The sequence below is a fragment of the Mixophyes fleayi genome, unplaced genomic scaffold, assembly GCF_038048845.1.
Source record: "Mixophyes fleayi isolate aMixFle1 unplaced genomic scaffold, aMixFle1.hap1 Scaffold_3586, whole genome shotgun sequence".
NCBI classification, from domain to species: domain Eukaryota; kingdom Metazoa; phylum Chordata; class Amphibia; order Anura; family Limnodynastidae; genus Mixophyes; species Mixophyes fleayi.
This window is the reverse complement of record NW_027447580.1, coordinates 1-5000: the sequence shown is the minus strand read 5'-3', so window position 1 is coordinate 5000 and position 5000 is coordinate 1. Positions and strand designations below refer to the sequence as shown.

The window sequence follows — 5000 nt, the reverse complement described above, 5'->3', positions numbered from 1 at the left end:
TTCAGTACTTCAATGGGAGACCACCTAGGAATACCAGGTGCTGTAGGTTTTTTTTTTTCGTTTTTTTTTCTCTCTTGTTCCTGCTTTCTTCAATGCCGGTGTTGAGATGTATAAGAGATGTAGGTCAGTAGGAAAGCAATACCTACAGCCGCACCACCCTGAACAAGCCTGATCTTGGAAGCAAAGCAGTGCCAGGCTTGGTTAGTACTTGGATGGGGGACCACCTGGGAATACCAGGTGCTGTAGGTTGTTTTTTTTCAGGTTTTTTTCTCTCTTGTTCCAGCGTGCTTCAGTGCTGGTGTTAAGATGTATAAGAGATGTTGGTCAGTAGGCAAGCAATACCTACAGCCACACCACCCTGAACAAGCCCTATCTCGTCTGATCTTGGAAGCTAAGCAGGGCTGGGCCTGGTTAGTACTTTGATGGGAGGACCACCTGGGAATGTGCTGTAGGTTTTTTTTTCTCTCTTGTTCCTGCTTCCTTCAATGCTGGTGTTGAGATGTATAAGAGATGTAGGTCAGGATGCAAACAAAACCTACAGCCACACCACCCTGAACAAGCCCAATCTCATCTGATCTTGGAAGCCAAACCAGGGCTGGGCCTGGTCAGTACTTCAATGGGAGACCACCTAGGAATACCAGGTGCTGTAGGGTTTTTTTTTCTCTCTTGTTCTTGCTTTCTTCAATGCCGGTGTTGAGATGTATAAGAGATGTAGGTCAGTAGGCATGTAATACCTACAGCCGCACCACCCTGAACAAGATCAATCTTGTTTGATGTTGGAAGCTAAGCAGGACCGGGCATGGTCAGTACTTCAATGGGAGACCACCTGGGAATACCAGTTGCTGTAAGTTTTTTTTTTTCGTTTTATTTTCTCTCTTGTGCCTGCTACCTTCAATGCTGTGTTGAGATGTATAAGAGATGTAGGTCAGTAGGCAAGTAATACCTACAGCCACACCACCATGAACAAGCCCAATCTCGTCTGATCTTGGAAGCTAAACAGGGTTGGGCCTGGTAAGTACTTGGATGGGAGACCACCTGGGAATACCAGGTGCTGTAGGTTTTTTTTTTCTGTTTTTTTAACTCTCTTGTTCCTGCTTCCTTTAATGTTGGTGTTGAGATGTATAAGAGATGTAGGTCAGCAGGTAAGCAATACCTACAGCTACACCACCCTGAACAAGCTCTATCTCGTCTGATCTTGGAAGCTAAGCAAGGTTGGGCCTGGTAAGTACTTGGATGAGAGAACACCTGGGAATTCCAGGTGCTGTAGGTTATTTTTTTCGGTTTTTTTTCTCTCTTGTTCCTGCTTCCATCAATGCTGGTGTTGAGATGTATAAGAGATGTAGGTCAGCAGGTAAGCAATACCTGCAGCCACACCGCTCTGAACAAGCCCAATCTCATCTGATCTTGGAAGCTAACCAGGGCCGGACCTGGGTCAGTACTTCGATGGGAGACCACCCAGGAATACCAGGTGCTGTAGGTTTTTTTTTTCGGTTTTTTTTCCCTCTTGTTCCTGCTTCCTTCATTGCTGGTGTTGAGATGTATAAGAGATGTTGGTCAGTAGGCAAGCAATACCTACAGTCAACCACCCTGAACAAGCCTAATCTCGTCTGATCTTGGAAGCGAAGCAGGGCCGGGCTTGATTAGTACTTGGATGGGATACAACCTGGGAATACCAGGTGCTGTAGGTTTTTTTCTTTCGTTTTTTTTTCTCTCTTGTTCCTGCTTGCTTCAATGCTGGTGTTGAGATGTATAAGGGATGTAGGTTAGTAGGCAAACAATACCTACAGCCACACCACCCTGAACAAGCCCAATCTTGTCTGATCTTGGAAGCTAAGCAGGGCTGGGCCTAGTTAGTACTTGGATGGGAGACCACCTGGGAATACCAGGTGCTGTAGGTTTTTTTTTTTCGTTTTTTTTCTCTCTTGTTCCTGCTTCCTTCAATGCTGGTGTTTAGATGTATAAGAGATGTAGGTCAGTAGGCAAGCAATACCTACAGTCAACCACCCTGAACATGCCCAATCTCGTCTGATCTTGGAAGCTAAGCAGGGCCGGGCCTAGTTAGTCCTTGAATGGGAGACCACCTGGGAATACCAGGTGCTGTAGGTTTTTTTTTTCGTTTTTTTTCTCTCTTGTTCCTGCTTCCTTCAATGTGGTGTTGAGATGTATAAGAGATGTAGGGCAGTAGGTGAGCAATACCTACAGCCACACCACCCTGAACAAGCCTGATTTTGGAAGCTAAGCAGGCCCGGGGCTGGTTTGTATTTGGATGGGAAACCACCTGCAAATACCAGGTGCAGTAGGTTTTTTTTTTTTGGTATTTTTTCTCTCTTGTTCCTGCTTCCTTCAATGCTGGTGTTGAGATGTATAAGAGATGTAGGTCAGTAGGCAAGCAATACCTATAGCCACACCACCCTGAACAAGCTCTATCTCTTCTGATCTTTGAAGCTAAGCAGGGTTGGGCCCGGTAAGTACTTGGTTGGGAGAAAACCTGGGAATTCCAGGTGCTGTAGGTTTTTTTTTTCGTTTTTTTTTCTCTCTTGTTCCTGCTTCCTTCAATGCTGGTGTTGAGATGTATAAGAGATGTAGGTCAGTAGGCAAGCAATACCTACAGCCACACCACCCTGAACAAGCCCATTCTCATCTGATCTTGGAAGCTTAGCAGGGCCAAGCCTGGTTAATACTTGGATGGGAGACCACCTGGGAATACCAGGTGCTGTAGGTTTCTTTTTTCATTTTTTTTTCTCTCTTGTTCCTGCTTCCTTCAATGTTGGTGTTGAGATGTATAAGAGATGTAGGTCAGTAGGTAAGCAATACCTACAGCCACACCGCCCTGAACAAGCCTGGTTTTGTAAGCTAAGCAGGCCCGGGCCTGGTTTCTACTTGGATGGGAGACCACCTGGAAATACCAGGTGCTGTAGGGTTTGCTTTTTTTTCGGTTTTTTTTCTCTCTTGTTCCTGCTTCCTTCAATGCTGGTGTTGAGATGTATAAGAGATGTAGGTCAGTAGGCAGGTAATACCTACAGCCACACCACCCTGAACAAGCCCAATCTCGTCTGATCTTGGAAGCTAAGCAGGGCTAGGCCTGGTTAGTATTTGGATGGGAGACCACCTGGGAATACCAGGTGCTGTAGGTTTTTTTTTTCTGTATTTTTTCTCTCTTGTTCCTGCTTCCTTAAATGCTGGTGTTGAGATGTATAAGAGACGTAGGTCAGTAGGGAAGCAATACCTACAGCCCAGTCTCGTCTGATCTGGGAAGCAGGGCCGAGCCTGGTTAGTAATTGGATGGGAGACCACCTGGGAATACCAGGTGCTGTAGGTTTGTTTTTTTTTTGTTTTTTTTTCTCTCTTTTTCCTGCTTTCTTTAATGCCAATGTTGAGATGTATAAGAGATGTAGGTAAGTAGGCAAGCAATAACTACCGCCACACCACCCTGAACAAGCCCAACCTCGTCTGATCTTGGAAGCTATGCAGAGCCAGGCATGGTTAGTACTTGGATGGGAGACCACCTGGGAATACCAGGTGCTGTAGGTTTTTTTTTTATCGTTTTTTTTTCTCTCTTGTTCCTGCTTCCTTCAATGCTGGTGTTGAGATGTATAAGAAATGTAGGTTAGTAGGCAAACAATACCTACAGTATACACCACCCTGAACAAGATCAATCTCGTCTGATCTTGGAAGCTAAACAGGACCGGGCCTGGTCAGTACTTCAATTGGAGACCACCTAGGAATACCAGGTGCTGTAGGTTTTTTTTTTTCGTTTTTTTTTCTCTCTTGTTCCTGCTTTCTTCAATGCCGGTGTTGAGATGTATAAGAGATGTAGGTCAGTAGGAAAGCAATACCTACAGCCACACCACCCTGAACAAGCCTGATCTTGGAAGCTAAGCAGTGCCAGGCCTGTTTAGTACTTGGATGGGGGACCACCTGGGAATACTAGGTGCTGTAGGATTTTTTTTTTTCGTTTTTTTTTCTCTCTTGTTCCTGCGTGCTTCAATGCTGGTGTTGAGATGTATAAGAGATGTAGGTCAGGAGGCAAGCAATACCTACAGCCACACCACCCTGAACAAGCCCAATCTCGTCTGACCTTGGAAGTTAAGCAGGGCTGGGCCTAGATAGTATTTCAATGGGAGACCACCTGGGAATACCAGTTGCTGTAGGTTTTTTGTTTTTTTTTTTCCATCTTGTTCCTGCTTCCTTCATTGCTGGTGTTGAGATGTATAAGAGATGTAGGTCAGTAGGCAAGCAATTCCTACAGTCAACCACCCTGAATATGCCCAATCTCGTCTGATCTTGGAAGCTAAGCAGTGCTGGGCCTGGTTAGTACTTGAATGGGAGACCACCTAGGAATACCAGGTGCTGTAGGTTTTTTTTTTTCATTTTTTTTTTCTCTCTTGTTCCTGCTTCCTTCAATGTTGGTGTTGAGATGTATAAGAGATGTAAGGCAGTTGGCGAGCAATACCTACAGCCACACCGCCCTGAACAAGCCTGATTTTGGAAGCTAAGCAGGCCCGGGCCCGGTTTCTACTTGGATGGGAGGCCACCTGGGAATAACCGGTGCTGTAGGTTTTTTTTTTTCCGTTATTTTTTTTCTCTTGTTCTTGCTTCCTTCAATGCTGGTGTTGAGATGTATAAGAGATGTTGGTCAGTAGGCAAGCAATACCTACAGCCACACCACCCTGAACAAGCTCTATCTTGTCTGATTATGGAAGCTAAGCAGGGTTCGGCCTGGTAAGTACTTGGATGGGAGAACACCTGGGAATTCCAGGTGCTGTAGGTTTTTTTTTTCGTTTTTTTTTCTCTCTTGTTCCTGCTTCCGTCAATGCTGGTGTTGAGATGTATAAGAGATGTAGGTCAGTAAGCAAGCAATACCTACAGCCACACCACCCTGAACAAGCCCAATATCATCTGATCTTGGAAGCGAAGCAGGGCTGGGCCTGGTTAGTACTTGGATGGGAGACCACCTGGGAATACCAGGTGCTGTAGGTTTTTTTTTTTTTCGTTTTTTT

General features: G+C 45.3%; 4 non-coding genes and 12 pseudogenes across 4 annotated transcripts; all 16 read left to right on the top strand.

Annotated features, from left to right (window-relative positions):
- LOC142132217 (5S ribosomal RNA) overlaps positions 1 to 49 on the top strand; it is a 118-nt pseudogene extending 69 nt beyond the window's left edge.
- Positions 50 to 533: 484 nt separating this feature from the next.
- LOC142132269 (5S ribosomal RNA) lies at positions 534 to 653 on the top strand (annotated as a pseudogene).
- A 288-nt stretch (positions 654 to 941) lies between these two features.
- Positions 942 to 1060, top strand: LOC142132213 (5S ribosomal RNA). Its single transcript, XR_012686500.1, has one exon. It is a non-coding gene; the product is annotated as a 5S ribosomal RNA (ribosomal RNA).
- A 91-nt stretch (positions 1061 to 1151) lies between these two features.
- On the top strand, positions 1152 to 1270 carry LOC142132268 (5S ribosomal RNA; annotated as a pseudogene).
- Positions 1271 to 1360: 90 nt separating this feature from the next.
- On the top strand, positions 1361 to 1480 carry LOC142132270 (5S ribosomal RNA; annotated as a pseudogene).
- Positions 1481 to 1570: 90 nt separating this feature from the next.
- LOC142132277 (5S ribosomal RNA) lies at positions 1571 to 1688 on the top strand (annotated as a pseudogene).
- Positions 1689 to 1779: 91 nt separating this feature from the next.
- On the top strand, positions 1780 to 1898 carry LOC142132285 (5S ribosomal RNA). Its single transcript, XR_012686511.1, has one exon. It is a non-coding gene; the product is annotated as a 5S ribosomal RNA (ribosomal RNA).
- A 90-nt stretch (positions 1899 to 1988) lies between these two features.
- On the top strand, positions 1989 to 2106 carry LOC142132265 (5S ribosomal RNA; annotated as a pseudogene).
- A 288-nt stretch (positions 2107 to 2394) lies between these two features.
- Positions 2395 to 2513, top strand: LOC142132290 (5S ribosomal RNA; annotated as a pseudogene).
- Positions 2514 to 2603: 90 nt separating this feature from the next.
- On the top strand, positions 2604 to 2722 carry LOC142132276 (5S ribosomal RNA; annotated as a pseudogene).
- Positions 2723 to 3015: 293 nt separating this feature from the next.
- Positions 3016 to 3134, top strand: LOC142132273 (5S ribosomal RNA). The gene has a single exon (XR_012686510.1). It is a non-coding gene; the product is annotated as a 5S ribosomal RNA (ribosomal RNA).
- Positions 3135 to 3412: 278 nt separating this feature from the next.
- LOC142132230 (5S ribosomal RNA) lies at positions 3413 to 3531 on the top strand (annotated as a pseudogene).
- A 504-nt stretch (positions 3532 to 4035) lies between these two features.
- LOC142132267 (5S ribosomal RNA) lies at positions 4036 to 4154 on the top strand (annotated as a pseudogene).
- Positions 4155 to 4241: 87 nt separating this feature from the next.
- LOC142132264 (5S ribosomal RNA) lies at positions 4242 to 4359 on the top strand (annotated as a pseudogene).
- Positions 4360 to 4652: 293 nt separating this feature from the next.
- On the top strand, positions 4653 to 4771 carry LOC142132237 (5S ribosomal RNA; annotated as a pseudogene).
- A 90-nt stretch (positions 4772 to 4861) lies between these two features.
- LOC142132261 (5S ribosomal RNA) lies at positions 4862 to 4980 on the top strand. Its single transcript, XR_012686509.1, has one exon. It is a non-coding gene; the product is annotated as a 5S ribosomal RNA (ribosomal RNA).
- Positions 4981 to 5000: the final 20 nt, after the last annotated feature.